Genomic DNA, 17,548 nt, shown 5'->3' with positions numbered 1-17,548 from the left:
TATATTTTTTTGCTATATAAAATACAGTATGGTACATAGTAAATTTGTTCGCGTCTTCGAGACTTACCGATTGACCTATTTTCGAAACATCTATGACTTACCCATTCCGACTTATGAAGTTTCAAAAAAATGGTGTATCCCGTTTATATGAGAAAAATGGTTTTGATTTAAAAAATGCAATACTACACATATCAAATTTGTTCGCGTCTTCGAGACTCATCAATCAGACTATTGTTGAAACTATTACGACGTACAAGCACGGATTTATGAAGTTAAAAAAAACACAGATTAATTCTGTTCATATGAGAATATTTTTTTGCTATGTAAAATACAGTATGGTACATAGTAAATTTGTTCGCATCTTCGAGACTTACCGATTGACCTATTTTCGAAACATCTATGACTTACCAATTCCGACTTATGAAGTTTCAAAAAAATGGTGTATTCCGTTTATATGAGAAAAATGGTTTTGATATTAAAAATACAATACTACACATATCAAATTTGTTCGCGTCTTCGAGACTCATCAATCAGACTATTGTTGAAACTATTACGACGTACAAGTACGAATTTATGAAGTTAAAAAAAACACAGATTAATTCTGTTCATATGAGAATATTTTTTTGCTATATAAAATACAGTATGGTACATAGTAAATTTGTTCGCGTCTTCGAGACTCATCAATCAGACTATTGTTGGAACTATTACGACGTACAAGTACGGATTTATGAAGTTAAAAAAAAAACAAATTAATTCTGTTTATATGAGAATATTCTTTTTGCCATATAAAATACAGTACGGTACATATGAAATTTGCTGGTGTCTTCGAGACTCATCGATCGACCTATTGTTGAAACATCTATGACCTAGCAGTTCCGATTTATAAAGTTTCAAGAAAAATGGTTTATTCCGGTTATCTGAGAAAAACTGTCTTGATCTTAAAAATACAATACGGAACATATTAAATTTGTTCGCGTCTTCGAGACTCATCGATAGACCTATTGTTGAAACCATCAATCCATACAAGTACGGATTTATAAAGTTAAAAAAAAACAGATTTATTCTATTCATATGAGAAAATGTTTTCTAATATACAAAATGTGGTACGGTACATAGTAAATTTGTTCGCGTCTTCAAGACTCACCAATTGACCTATTTTTGTAACCTTTACGATTTACTAGTTCCGATTTATGAAGTTTAAAAGAATGGTTTATTTGTTAAAATGAAAAAAAAAATTTTGATATTCAAATTACAATAAGGCACATATTGAATTTGTCCGCGTCTTCGAGACTCATTGAGAGAGCTATTGTTAAAACCTTTCCGGCCTAACAGTTTCGATTTATGAATTTAAAAAAAAAAATTTATTTGTTTATATGAGAAAATTTTTTTTGATATTCAAAATACAATACGTTATCTAGAATATTTGTTCGCGTCTTAGAGAAGAATACATCAACCTATTGCTGAACCTTTCATGACTCATCAGTACCTTTTGTGTCCTCTTATATGATCTAGCAATACTGATTTATAAATTAAAAAATTATATTATTTCTATACTTGACATGATAAAAAGTTTTTAAATATTGGAAACACAAAAGCAATGAATATAATACTATTGTTAGCGTCTTCGAGATGTATCGATTTCCTATTTCCAATTGAAGAACCTTTCATGACCTACCTTTATCAACCAATATCGTTTTTAAATTAAAAAAATTATTTACCTTGTTTATAACAGTTTATTTACATTGGAAATATAAAAGTACTGCATATGATATAATTGTTTACGTCTTCGAGATGCGTGGATTAGTCTAATGAACTTGCTTTAATTATCATCTCACTAAGTAAAAATTGGACAAAAAGTTAAAAATTTTCTGAAAAAACCTCTACTATCTAGCATTATTATAGGAGAAGATAGTTATAAGCAATAATAATTTGTTTGAACAATTATATTTGCTAAATTGTATTAATTATTACCTCGCTCTAGAAAAGTTCACAAAATATGGAAAATTTCAGAAAAAGACCAATTTTTGTTCTTATTCAACAATTTTTGTTATTATTCTACGAGAATATCACTTAGAAAAAAAATTGTTTAAACAATTGTGTTTCTCAACTTGAATTAATTCTTACCTCACGCTCATTTAAAAATGGACGAAAATTGGAAAATTCAAAAAAAAAAACTAAAAACTTTCTAGCATTATTCTAGGAGAAAAGTATTAAAAATAATAATAAATTATTTAAACAATTATTTCTGTTAAATTTAATTGAATATTGCCTTGATCGAATTGAAAAGTTGAAAATACGATGAAAAATTGTTTCAACAAACGGCGACTTTTTAACTCTATTCTGATAAAATTTATAGAAACAATAAAACATTGTTTAAACAATTTAAGTAAAAATTGAAAATATTTCTTTGTTGAAAATTCGTATTTTTTTTACTCAACTGTTTTTTGTTTGAAATCGAAATATTTGTTGGTTGAAATATCTACTATTATATTTTTTCCTAATAATTCAAAGTGAATAACTACTTTGTTAAAAAAAATTTTTTTTTGATTGATGAATTATCATTTTAATGTAAAAAAAACTCTTTTCACGTTTCACTCTTTTCATGTTTCGTTGAAAATGCATTTTTCTTAGTTGAAAAATGATCTTTTTCAGTAAATAAAATTTGTAATTTTTGTCGAGAATTAGTTTCTCTGGTTAACAATTCAGCATTTTTGTTGAAAATGCGTTATTTTCTTAAAAATTAATTTTTCCAACTGGAAATATAATTATTAAGAAGAAACTGAAATAATGGTAAAAATTTATCTTTTTTAGTTGAAAATTTATTTATTTTGTTAAAAATTTGTCTGTTTGGGAGGAAAATTCATCTTTGTGATTGAACATTCATTCTTTGGTCGAAAATTTAACTATTTTGTTACAAATTACTTTTTTTATTTACAATTTATTATTTTAGTTAAAAACTCATTGCTTTGATAAAAAAATAACTATTTTGTTAAAAACTTTTTTGTTTGTTTGTTGAAAACTCATCTTTTGAGGGAGAATATCAATATTATTGATAGAAAATTCAGCTTTTTGGAGAACAAGTAATTTTAAAAACAATTTGAAAAAAATTAAGGATTCAAAAAAAGCATCGAGCAAATAATTAATAATTTTAGTTTCAGAGTGCATTAAAAAAGTATAAGAAATATATTGAACCATTTAGAATTAAAAAGTTTCCAAGTCAAAAAATTTTAGATTAGATAAAATTTTGAAAAAAGTAAAATATTTTGAAGAAACATTAAATGTGAATAATAAAAAATAAGAACTCTTCCATTTTAAATGTTTTTAATATACAGTTTTACAATTTTTAAGAATTACAATGGACAATTCTTGAACTTTGAAATTTTTAATTGCAATTAATAAATTTTCAAGATTTAGGTTTTAAAGGTATCCAATTTTTAACGTTTTTTTTTTTGTTTAAACAGTTTTATTTTGAATATTTGCAATATTGAACATTTTTCAATTTTAACAATTTGCAATTTCAAATTCTTACATTTTGAATATTATTTGCAATAGAAGATTTACATTTTTAAATTTATTGTACAATTTATAAAATTTTCAATTGAATCTTAATTACTTCGGAATTTTTTATTAATAAATAGTGTAATATTGAACACGTTTCTGTTCAAATCTGTTTCAATTTATTAAAAATGTACAATTGAAAATTCTTCAAATTTAAATATTTTCCATTGAAGACTCTTTAATATTATTTTAATATGCATAACCGAAAATTATGCAATTTTGAAGATTTGAAATCAAACTTTATTTCATGTTTAAGATTTACAATAGAAATTTCTTCAATTTTCAATATTTGTCAATGAAGATTTATATTTTGATATTTATTTTTAATTTTATAATATTTATACAATTAAAGATTAATTAATTTATAATTTTTTGTTAAATATTATGTATTTTTAACGCTTTTTAAGTGCACTTCAAAATTTTTAATTTAGAATAAAAAATTCTTTGATTTTGCATATTTGAAATTAAAGAATATTCAATTTCAATATTTAATGTGTATATTAAATAATTATGCAGTTTTAAATAATTTATTTCAATTAGTTTAATTTTGAAGATTTCCGAATGAAAGTTATTCAATTCTTAAGATGTTAAGTTACAATTTATTTAATTTTATACATTTACAATGGAAAGTTCTTTAACTTTCAATATTCGTAATTAATGATTTACATTTTTTAATAAAAATTAAAATTTATAAGATTTACAATTGAGGATTAAATCATTTGAAGTTTTTTAGGTTAAAATTAATTAATATTTAACTTTTATTAAATACAAACTTCAATTATAAAAATTCACATCGAAAAGTTATTAAATTTTTATTGTTTTGCAATTTAAGACTCAATAATTTATAACAAAACAGTTCCGAAGTGATTAATCTTGAATTTCAAATTTTGAAAATTGCCAACTAGATTAAAAAATGTAATTCTTCAGTTGCAAAAATATTCAAAAATGGAAGAATTTGAAAATTTTTCAAAATTGTGAAATGTAAATCTTTAAAATTGAACTGACCAGAAAAAAAATGTTCAAAATTGCATACCTTTCAAATTCTTTTTAATGCTTAATTTTTTTAAATTTGTTTTTAAAATAATTTGCCATCCAAAAAGATCAATTTTAAACCAAGAAAATTGATATTCTACTCCAAAGAAGAATTTTGAAGCAAATCCTTTCATTTTCAACTAAAATAAATTAGCAAAGAAAAAGAATTTTCAACAAAATAAATAAATTTTGAACTAAAAATATAAATTTAGATTATTTTCAGTTACTAATCATTATTTTTTAACATCAGTTTCTTTTTATTAATTATATTTCCAGTTTTTAAAAATAAAAATTCAACTATTTTTTTTATAATTAGTTTTCTTTTTTTATATACAAATGTATTTGATAGCTATTGGGTAGAAAATTCGACAAATTTTTAAACAGTTATCCTTTTCTATTAAAAAATTCGTCTTTTGGGATTGAAAATTCAATTTCATTTGTAGAAGCTTATTTCTTGTTCAAAAATTCATATTTTGATTGTGAAAAGTCAACTGAAATCTTTTTAACAGAAAAATCAAATAATTTTTGAAAATTGATCTTTTTGTTTGAAAAATTCAACTGTTTTAGTAAAAATTGAATTTTTTCATGAACATTAAAATTTGTAGTTAAAAATTATTCTTCTTTTCTTAAGTATTCAACTATTTTGTTTGAAAAAGTTTGTTGAATCACCTTGTTAAAAAATCATTTTTTATTATTTTTTTGAAGATTTACATTTTTAGTAGAAAATCTATTTCCTTGGTTAAAATTTTAACTATTTTATTATAAAATAATATTTTCAAATTAAAAATTCAACTATCTTGGCAAAAGCTAACATTTAAAATTTAGATTTGAAAATTTAACTGTTTAGTGGAAAATTCTTCTTTTAGTTTAAAATTAATTTTTAAAATTAAAATATATATTTTTTTAATTTATCTTTTTGTTAAAAAAGTTATTTTTCTCTGCCTCAGTATTAAACTACATATGTTGTTTGAAAGGTTTAGTTGAATCACATTGTTAATAAATTATTTTTTATTATTATTATTTTTTTTTTGATTGATATTTTTTATTATTTTTAAGATTTATATTTTTAGTAGAACAGTCGCCTCTTTGGTTGAAAGTTCAACAATTTCGATAAAAATAATATTTTTAAATTAAATTCAACTACTTAGGTAAAAGCTAAACTTTAAAATCTAAAGTTGAAAATTTAACTGTTCAGTGGAATAGTCTTTTTTGGTTTAAAATTAATTTTTTAGCTGAAAATGTTACTATATATTTTTGAAACCCTATCTCTTTGATTGAAAAATTAGTTTTGTTTGCTTGTGTATTCAACTATTTTGTGTAAAAGGTTTGGTTGAATTACATTGTTAAAAAAATGATTTTTTATTTATTTATTTTTTCAATATTTATGTTTTAAGTAGAAAATTCCTCCCTTTGGTTGAAAGTATAATAATTTTGTTAAAAAATAAAATTTTTTAATTGAAAATTCCACTGCTTGTGTAAAAGTTAAATTTTAATATTAAAGTTGAAAATTTAACTATTTATTTAAAAAGCCTTTTTGTTTAAAAAATTAACTTTTAAACCGAAAATTTAACTATTTTTTGAAAATTTTTTTATTCAAAAATTGATTAGTTTTAGTAGAAATTTAATTTGCCAAGAAAATGCATCTTGTATAAAAATTCTTCTTCTTTGCTTGAATATTCAACTATTTTGTTTGAAAGGTTTTGTTGAAGCACATTGTTAAGAAACCATTTTTTATTTTTTTTAAGGGTTATATTTTTAGTTGAAAATTCAACTACTTTGGTGATTGTTAGATTTTAAATTTTAGAGTTTTAAATTTAATGTTTAGTGGAAAAGCCTTTTTTATTTGGTTTTAAAATTAATTTTTTAACTTAAAATGTAAATATTTTTGAAAATGTATCTTTTGATTGGAAAATTCATCTGTTTTAGTAGAAATTAAATTTTTTATGAAAATGTTACTCTTCGGTTAAAAATTATTCTTTTTTGATTGAGTATTCAACTATTTTGTTTTAAAGTTTTGTTTGGATCACATTGTTAAGAAATAATTTTTTATTTTTTTTATATTTATATTTTTAGTTGAAAATCTATCTCTTTGATTGAAAATTCAACTACTTGGGTAAAAGTTAAACAATGAAATTTAAAATTGATAATTTCACTGTTTAGTGTAAAAGCCTGTTTTTTATTTAAAATTAATTTTTTAACTAAAAATATAACTTTTGCAATTATTTAGGTTTGATCTTTTTTAGTTGAAAATTCTCCTTTTCTGGTAAAAGAATAATTTTCTTGGTTTGAAATTTCATTTTCTTTAAAGTAAAAATTAATTATTTTCGTGAAAAATTAATTTTTTGCTGAAAAGTCATATTTTTTGTTGAGAAATTCAATTGTTGCAGAAAAAATTTGTCTTTTGGCTTTAAGGTTGAACAATTTAAATGAAATCTTATTTATTTCTTCAGTAAAAAATCTTTAGTGTTTTGAAATTTGTCTTTTTGTTTTAAAATTCTTTTTTTTCTTGTATAAGTTTCATCTTTTTTTATTGAAATATGAACTATAACACTCTTTTGTTGGGAATTTCTCTTAGGCTAGAAATTAAATTATTATATTAAAAATTTAACTATTTTTTTGAAAATTCAAGTATTTCGTTAAAAAGCCATCTTTTATAGCAGAATATACATTTTTTGTTTGAAATCAATTAATAAATTCGAAAATGTTAAATTTTGATCTGAAATACGTTTGTATTTCATCAATATTAATTATAATAGTGTAATATTATTCATGAATATTAATGATCGAGAAAAATGGAAAATTAAGAAAAGTATTATGGGGGGGGGGGGGGATAAGAATGTTTGCAAAATTGTAGATGAAATTAAATCTGTAATTTGAGATAAGCACCTCTATTTATTCGGATTAAATTCCATTCCATCAATCTGCATCCCAATGAATGACCAAATACAGTACCGTTATTTTCAAGTTAAGAAGCTGGCACCTCGTCATCTCAAGACCAGATTTAATTTCTTAAATCTGAATGATTCATCTTGGCTCAAAATTTCCAGTGGAGGTCTAAAAATATTTTTCTTGAAAGGTACCAAGTGGTACAAAGTCATTCTTAAAGAATCTCTTTGAATGGGTTGAATCCTTGTTTTCCTTGATACCAAGTGGTACCAAGTCATGCATGAATAATCTCTTTCTTAAATTCTTATTTTTATTTTTGGACCATTCAAAAACTACGAAATTTTTTGAAAAGGGGAGAAATAGGGTGATTTTTCACGAAAATAGTTGAAAATTTAACAATTTTCTTAAAAAGACATTGTTTTGGTTGCAAATGTTTTTTTTTTAAATTCGTATTTTTTGGTTAAAAATGCAGCTATTTTAATAAAAAATTAACCTTTTGTTTAAGACTCCTATTTTGTTGCTTATGAATAAACTGAAGTATTTTTTAGAAGAATAATTTTTTGGAAATTTGGCTTTTTGATTTAAAAATTCACCCGCTTTAGCCGAAATTTCATTTTTCTTAGACAAAAATGTAACTGTCTAGCTTAAAATTGAAGAATCTTGTTAAAATGTCATATTTTTTGTATACAAATTCGCCTATTTAGCCGAAAATTAACTTATTTTTGGATTGAAAATTCAATTTTTTTCGTAGAATTTTTTTTTAACTAAAAATTTCAATTTTTTAAAAAATATTTTTGTTTGAAAGATTTGTTTTAACCACTTTGTTAAGAATTTATTTTTTTTCTGGAAGATTTATATTTTTAGTTGAAAATTCATCTCTTTGATTAAATAATAAAAATTAATTTTCAATCAAACAGTTGCATTCAAACCCTATAGAGGTGAATTTTTTAATAAAACAGTTGGATTCGATACTAACATACGTAAGAATTTTTTTTATATAGTTGAATTTTCAATAAAATAATTAAATTTTTAACAAAATAGTTGAATTTTTATCCAAATAGTCGAAATAGTTTAATTTTCAAGAAAATAAAAGAATTCTTCATAAGACATTTTCAACCTAAAAATTTTGATTTTTAACCAAAAAGATGAATTTGTAACTAAAATTACGAATCAGCAATTCGAAAAAATAATTGGTCAGTTGACAAATAAAGTTTTAATTTACAAAAAAAAATAGTTTGATAAGATTTTAATTTTTAATTTAACAAATTCAACTCAACCAAAAATGACGAATTTTTAACAAAATAGCTGAATAGTGAATACTCTACCGAAAAAACTAATTTTTAACAAATCTATTAACTTTCCAATCAAAAAGGATAATTCGAACCCAAGTTGTTTAATTAAACAGAGTAGAACCCTTAATAAAAAAATGATTTTTTTACAAAGTACTTCAACTTTAAGTGAAATAATCAAATTTTCCATAAAAAAGATAAATTCTCAACAAATGATGTAACATTTGATAGTTCAAATAAAAGTTGGATTTTCAACCAAAAAGGATTAATTTTCAACCCAGGAAATTAAATTTCTACCAAGAAAGACGAAATTTAAGCCAAAAAATGTAACTTTCAACTAAAAAAATAATTGTTAACTTAAAACGGAATAATATACTTGTCGATTTAAATCATTTATTTTCAACTAAACATGAAACGAATTTACGTAAAAAAAAGTTCAATTTTTAACCCAAGAAATAGACCTTCAACTAAAAAAGTGAATCTTCAACAGAGTACTTGAATTTTAATGAAAAAGATGACTTATTAATAATATAGTTACATTTTCCAGAAAATAATTAAATTTTGAACAAAAAAAAAACAATAATTTGAATTTTCAATCAAATATTTTTATTTTCTACCACACTGTTCAAATTTTCAAACCAACAATATGAATTCTCTACAAAACGGTAGAATTTTTGACACAAAAGTTTATTTAGGGGCAAATAAATGTTTAACAATAATTATGAACCCTTAATAAAAAATTTATTTTTTGACTAAGTACTTCAACTTCAAGTAAAATAAAGGACTTTTGATAAAAAAAGATTAATTTTCAATGAAAGTAACATTTGATATTTCAACTAAAAAATTCAATTGTTAACCAAAAAGAATAAACTTTCAACCAAGAAAATTAAGTTTCCACCAAGAAAGACGAAATTTAAACCAAAAAGTTGAACTTTCAAATAAAAAAGATGAATTGTCAACTCAAAATAAAATAGTGTAATTGTCGATTTAAAGAATTTATTTTAAAGTAAATATGAAACAAATTTTCGTTAAAAAAGTTGAATTTCCAACCGAAGAAATAGACATTCAACTAAAAAAATTAATTTTGAACAAAGTAGTTGAATTCTGAATAAAAAAAAATGACTTGTTAACAGTATAGTTGCATTTTCACGAAAATGATTCGTTTTCTTGAAATTATTGAATATTTGTTAATTCATTCTGTTGAAACTTAAATTTTCTAGAATTATTTCGAAAGCAGTACAAATATTTAGAAATTACAGTTCTAGTTTAAAAAAAAGTATGAAGTAGATATAATTTGATTTTTTTAATGAAAATAATTACTTGAGCGTTGTTATTTTGTGAACTATTTAATTCATTTTTAGATGATTAATTTTGACCACAGTATTAAGTTACACTTAAATTGAAAATGAGACGTTTTTAATTAAGTAACATAAATTGATTATTTTTTTAATATATTGTAATTGAATATTAGTTATTACTTTTAAAATAAAAGTTTATTTTTTCTTCAGAATACTTCTATTACAATTGTATAATTTTCCTGATTCTTATGAAGTGAAATTAGTATCTAAATTCAATTTTAAAAATTATAAGTAAATATATATCACTTTTGTTGAAATTAGTTTTAAAGCTTATTCATAAATTAATATATAAAAATGTATTTTAAAAATTTTAAGAAAATCTAATGATGAAAATATAATGAAAATATATTTAATTAGTTTAATATGTTATTATTAAATCAAATTTTTAACAATGAAATACAAATTTTAAAAAAAGATATGAACCAAAAATTATTTGAATTCTTTAATGAAAATTATAGATTAATGCTTCTCATATTGTAAAATAATTAATTAATTATATGATGATTTTTTTATTAAATTAAATGAAGATTAAAATTTAGTTTCTTAAAAGTAGGTAACATAAATTTATTTTTTTTTTGTAGGTTATATAATTGATTATTGGGTATAATTTGCATAATAAAAGGTTATTTATATTAAAAAACACCTACTCCAATTACATAATTTTTGTAACGATTCTGATGTTGTAAAATGGATATCTGCATTCAATTTTTGAATTTATATGTAAATGTGTTTTAATTTTTTTGAAATTAGTATGAAACGTTATTAACAAATCAAATTTTCAGAAATGAAAGTAAAAATTAGAAAAAAATGTAACTCAAATTATTTACTTCAAATTCATGTAATTGAATATTTGCCATAATGTGTATAATAAAAGCTTTTTAAATTTTAATATTAGCTAAAATAGTTTAAAATTTTATAAATAACTCAGATTTTCAGAAAAATGTTGAGTAAAAGTTACTTGAATGATTCACTGAAAATAATTCTTTATTGTTTTTTATGTTATGAGCTAATTAATTTATTATTTGCTGATTAGTTTTTTTTACAATATTGAATACCAAAGATTGAATTTTAATTTTTCTCCGTTAGCAACAAAAGTTAATTATTTATTTAAAGGGATCTACCCATTTTAAAATTTACCAATTATCGATTTCAATCGCAGACAGGCTATTTTGGATGAAAACGAGCAGTACGAAGAAACTGAAGGTTTCGAGGATTAAGCTCAAGTAAAAATTTTTTACGATTTTTCGTTAAAAAAAATGCAAACGCGTTTTTCCCGAAACAACGTTTGTGTATAACCATAGCGCATATCATATAATTTGAAAAAATTTTTAATTTAACTATTTTTTGTTTGCAAAAAAAAGGTGACAAAGACGTGTTTTTCCTTACTTTTCGAAAAATGTCCGCCATTTTCTAAAATTTGAAAAAATCAAAAATCGTGCGATATGCGCTATAGACACCTACTGAATCTCAAACGGTTTCATTTTTTTGTTCAAGCACCCTTCAAGTAAATGTTACTTGATTTAAGTCAATCGCAGGTACGAATGGGGACGATAGAATATGCGTTTGTTCCAAATAAATAAATACTTGCTACCGTATGCTTGGAACAAGCGTACATTTTCTTAATATGAGAAAATGTATTCTTAGATAGAATATCGCATTTTATTATTCTAAAACTTTATTATGTTACTGCATATAGGGATGTATTCAAATGCAGAACATAGTTCACTTCCAAGAAATCATTTCTGAAACACTTCAAGAATATATTTTCTTAATATAAGAATATGAAGGATCGGATCAATAGAATGAGCCTCAACTTAACACTATTTCTCAATGAAAAAAAAATTATTTTTCAAATTATTATTATATAATCTTCATTTTTTAAATTATTAAAACATGTAATTCTCGCACACTGTTACCTTACAAATATAATCGCACGCTTAACCTCTTTGAAAAATCGCACTCCACGAGGATTCGAACCCTACCTAAACTACTTAAACTAGTGTCCTAAGCACGCTCTCTACCCACTTCGCTATCGAAGCACTTGGATCTCGGTGACAAAATCTCAAGTAAGAATTTCAAGGTAGTGTCGTACAAAGTCGTATGGTGAGCCTCAACCATCTTCAAACTAAACGTTGTGGAACTCACTGTTTCTTTTAAAAAAACATCTTTCTGATAATACTTGAAAATTTTCGAGAGCCTTTAATATACTATTTTTTATTTATAAAAATTTTGGAATCGAATTTTACTTATTTCAAAAAAGGCTCTATAATTTTTTTTCTTAATATATTTAAAAATTTTATAAAATATCTAAAAGTAATAAACAATAGACAAAAATTCTCCATAAAATGCGCAGTTTTAAATTTATCCATCTCTTTTATTGTATATAATACTCCCTTACTCAATTTTTAATGAAAAGTAAAATTTCTTAAACAATAATATAAAATATGTGAAAAAGCGAAGTAAGTTTCACTTATTTAACTAGGGACTTAACACTTGTTGTTTCTAAATACTTAAAACGTTTAAAAACGACCCAAAAGCAATGAATAATAAAGAAAAGTTACATGTACAAAAATTCTTTAATAACATCAATAACAAAAAATAATGTTCTGCTACACAAAAATTTACAGAAACCACAGTTTTTAATTTATCGAATGCTTTGATTATACATTGTTTACTAAGATTTAAATATGGAATTGCTTTCCTAAAACAACAATTTAAAATATGCAAAAAAGAATTGAACTTCACTTATTTTACAAAGGGCTCGATCCTTTTTTCTTTAAAAATGTAATCCACTTAAAAACGATCTAAAGCTTATAAAAAATGAATAACTTTTGAGTTGAAAAACGCTTTAATAGCCTCAGTGACAAATAAATATTTTCTGATTTTTAAAAACCTCTGTAAAACGCACAGTTTTCGATTTATTTGATTCTTTTATAGTACTTTTTAATTCAGTTTTTAATTTAAAATAACAATTCCAAACAAAAATAATTTAAAATATGTAAAAAAGAATTGATCGCCAGTTTAAATATTATCCATTTAAAAAAGTGCTCGATATTTCATTTTTATTTCAAGCATAAAATACTTCGAAATCAGAAGAAAACAGAATTCTGTAAAGAAACGTTTGGTGCAAGAACGTTTGGTCGTATGGAAAATATTTATTTGCTTCCCTCTTGCATTTTCAATTCTTTTATTTTCGAAAAAATTCTAATTGTCAATATTTCAATTATTCTTTCATAAAATGAAATGCATTCTTAATAAACTTTTTAAAAATGTTATTGAATTCTTTTTCCTTAAATATTTTGATTTATCAATGCATAACATTTTTTTTAATTATCAAGAAAATGTAATAATTGTATTTTTAAGCATTTTTTAAAGCTTATAACTCTATTTTATGCCATCATATATTTATTTTTTATTATTTACAAAAATGTTTCACGTTAAAAAAAAATCCAAATGATTTAATTTTAAGTAGACTAATACATACAATTAATCAGCGAAAAAATTATAGACGCAATACATTTATAACCTTTTAATAATTTTAGGAATGAAATTACTTTTGAGTCTTGCATAAATATTTCAAAATTAAAAACGCTTTTTTTTAATTTATTTAAAAATTTTCAATTCTTACCCACAAAAACTTACCGACGCAATAAACTTATAATTTTGTAAATAGTTTTATGAGTGATTTGATTTGTATGTCGGCGTAAAGTTTGTAGTTTATCAAAGTTGTAAATTCCTATCTACATTTGCATAAATAAAAGTGATTATGTGCACCCATGTTTTGAATGTTATAAATATTATTGTATTTCAAAATAATTGTTAACGAATAAGAGAACCAACTTTATATCATGTCAACTTAATAAAGATACTTTTCAGTAAGAAGTAAATTAATTTAGACAAATATAGGTATAGGTATATAGGTATAGGTATATTGGTATCTTCAAAGTAAATCTGACATTCGTTTCAAATAAATAATTATTTGAAGAAAAATGTTCAAGCATTATTTGAAGAGAAATTATTTCTTTGCTAAATACATTAATTTTCTCGTCTCAAGAACATGAACATTGTTTCAATTGAACTAGTAGTCAAAATAAGTATATGAATATCAATATTTTATTAAAATTCACGCAAATAAGTATAATGAAACAAATCAACTCGGTAGTTTCTTGCTTAGAGTATATATTCTTGATTCAAATAAATGTCCTGATTCTATTACTTTCTTGATTCAAGAAAATCGGTCCCTTGTAAAAAGAAAATACTTGCTTCTTTCAAGTAAAATCAGCCAAATAAATTAGCCTACTTGATTCAATGCAAATTTTTCTTCAGTGCATATTCACTAAAATAAATTTAAAAAAATTTTCATGTATTTCGACAGTGTATTTATTGAATGTAACGCCTTATATATCAAAATTATATGTATTATTATATTTTCAAAACTAATATGTACATGTATTTTTTTAATTTAGTGTAAAAGATTAATGAACATAAAATTTTTCAGAAATGATAAACAAATAAATAATTATTCAAAAATTGGGTTAATGGTGTAAATGAACACAAAAGTTAGCGCGTAAATGATAATCTAGTTAATTAAGAAGAATCTTAGAACATGTCCCGTATAAAACATGACATGATAGAAACGATAAAAATCTCAACTGATTAAAAAGATGGAAATTCGATTGAACCCTCTCGGTAGAAATACAAGAAGGTGGTTGGTTTCCTTTTGGGAGGAGGATGGCTGAATAAGAAGGATAGATGGATCGATTTTCCATTCTAGCTTCCAGCTTAGCTCAGCATCACAGGATCCCTCGGGAGCGTGGGAGAGCTGGACAGGTGGGACTTAAAAATCACCTCCTTGATGCTGCTCTTTCTGTAGCACCTTGCCACATACACCTATGGCCTATCCTATTCGATATTCTTGCTGTATTTTATATTCTGTATTTAAAACTCCCACATTGTGGGAATGGGGGGAAACTAAACTGCCGATACCTGGTTTGATCGTTGATGTGAAAAAAAGGTCCTGACAAAAGATCATCATCCTGCCGATCAGCGGATGAATCGTCAACTCGAGCATCCTGTTTTGAAGGAAGAGAGGAAGTTGGAGAAAGGATTAGCAGGGTGGTTTTACCATGTTTAATTAAATGGTATCAATATCCACTTCCTTCTCATTACTCTCTCAATTTAGGTACAGCTAAATATATACTGAAAAATGCATTATATCAAAAGGCTGAATTACTTGGCTGGCTTTACTTTAAAGAAGCAAGTGTTTTCTTTTTACAAGGAAACGATTTTCTTGAATCAAGAAAATAATAGAATCACGACAACAATTTGAATCAAGAATATATTTACTGTAAGCAAAATACCTCTGAGTTTATTTGTTTCACTGTACTTATTTGCGTGAAGTTTAATAAAATATTGAATTAGGAATATTATATTCTCATGATAAGTAACTAAAACTCTAAAAAAATTCTTGATCCAAGTAAATTCATATACTTATTTTGACTACTATTTTAATTGAAACAATGTTCATGTTCTTGAGAAGAGAAAATTAATGTATTCAGCGAAGTAATAATTTCTATGTCATCAAAATACAATCACATCAGTCTTTTCAATATAAAAACGGTAGACTTGATACAATAGACATCACAAGTTGGTTCTCTTCGCCGCTAACAATTATTTTGAAATTCAATAATATTTATAAAATTCAAAACATTGGAGCTCATAATCAATTTTATTTATGCAAATGTAGATAGAAATTTGCAACTTTGATAAACTACAAACTTTACGCTGACACAAATCAAATCACTCATAAAACTATTTAAAAAATTATAAGTTTATTGCGTGGTAAGTTTTTGTGGGTAAGAAATAAACATTTTCAAATAGATTTAAAAAAAGTGTTATTAATTTTGAATTAATTACGCAAGACTCAAAAGTAATTTCATTCCTAAAATTATTAAAAGGTTATAAATGTACTGCGCCTATAATTTTTTTCGCTGATTATTTGTATGTATTAATCTACTTAAAATTAAATCATTTCGAATTTTTTTAACCATGAAAAAAAAGTAAATAAATAAATATAAGACAGCATAAAATTAAGTTATAGGCTTTAAAAAATGCTTAAAAATACAATTATTACATTTTCTTGATAATTTAAATAAATGTTACGCGTTTATAAAGCAAAATATTTAAGGAAAAAGAATTTTGAAACATTTTTAAAAAGTTTATTAAGAATGCATTTCATTTTATGAAAGAATAATTTAAAAATTGACAATTAGAATTTTTTCGAATAAAAGAATTGAGAATGAAAGGAGGAAGCAAATAAATATTTTCCATACGACCACCGTATGACCCTATCCCTTTTAACCTGCAAGTTCTTGCACCAAACGTTTCTTTACAGAATTCTGTTTTCTTCTGATTTCGAAGTATTTTATGCTTGAAATAAAAATGAAATATCGAGCACTTTTTTAAATGGATAATATTTAAACTGGCGATCAATTCTTTTTTACATATTTTAAATTATTTTTGTTTGGAATTGTTATTTTAAATTAAAAACTGAATTAAAAAGTACTATAAAAGAATTAAATAAATTGAAAACTGTGAGTTTTACAGAGGTTTTTACAAATCAGAAAATATTTATTTTTCACTGTGGCTCTTAAAGCGGTTTTTAACTCAAAAGTTATTAATTTTTTATAAGCTTTAGATCGTTTTTAAGCGGATTATATTTTTAAAGAAAAAAGTATTGAGCCCTTTGTAAAATAAGTGAAATTCAATTATTTTTTGCATATTTCAAATTGTTGTTTTAGGAAAGCAATTCCATATTCAAATCTTAGTAAACAATGTATGATCAAAGCATTCGATAAATTCAAAACTTTGTGGTTCATGTAAATTTTTGTATAGCAGAACATTATTTTTTGTCATTGACGTTATTAAAGAATTTTTGTACATGCAACTTTTCTTTATTATTCATTACCTTTGGGTCGTTTTTAAGCATTTTAAGTATTTAGAAACAGCAAATGTTCAGTCCCTTGTTAAATAAGTGAAACTTACTTCGCTTTTTCACATAGTTTATATTATTGTTTAAGAAATTTTATTTTTTATTAAAAATTGAGTAAGAGAGTATTATATACAATAAAAGAGTTGCATAAATTGAAAATTGCGCATTTTAGTGAGAATTTTTCTTTATTGTTTATTACTTTTAGATATTTTATGACATTTTTAAATATATTAAGAAAACAAAAGTATAGAGCCTTTTTTGAAATAAGTAAAATTCAATTCTAAACAGTTCTAAAAAGTTTGTTTCCATTTCTTCAATGGACCGATAACACATCTTGTGTTTGAGATTGTGACTGCAGAGTATTAATTGTTCGAGTAATTTATTTTTGTTTTATACTTTGTTTACCATTTTTTTCCATGCAGCGCCGCTAATAT

This window comes from Belonocnema kinseyi, chromosome 5 (genome assembly GCF_010883055.1).
Source record: "Belonocnema kinseyi isolate 2016_QV_RU_SX_M_011 chromosome 5, B_treatae_v1, whole genome shotgun sequence".
Taxonomy (NCBI): Eukaryota; Metazoa; Arthropoda; class Insecta; order Hymenoptera; family Cynipidae; genus Belonocnema; species Belonocnema kinseyi.
This window is presented reverse-complemented; position numbering follows the sequence as displayed.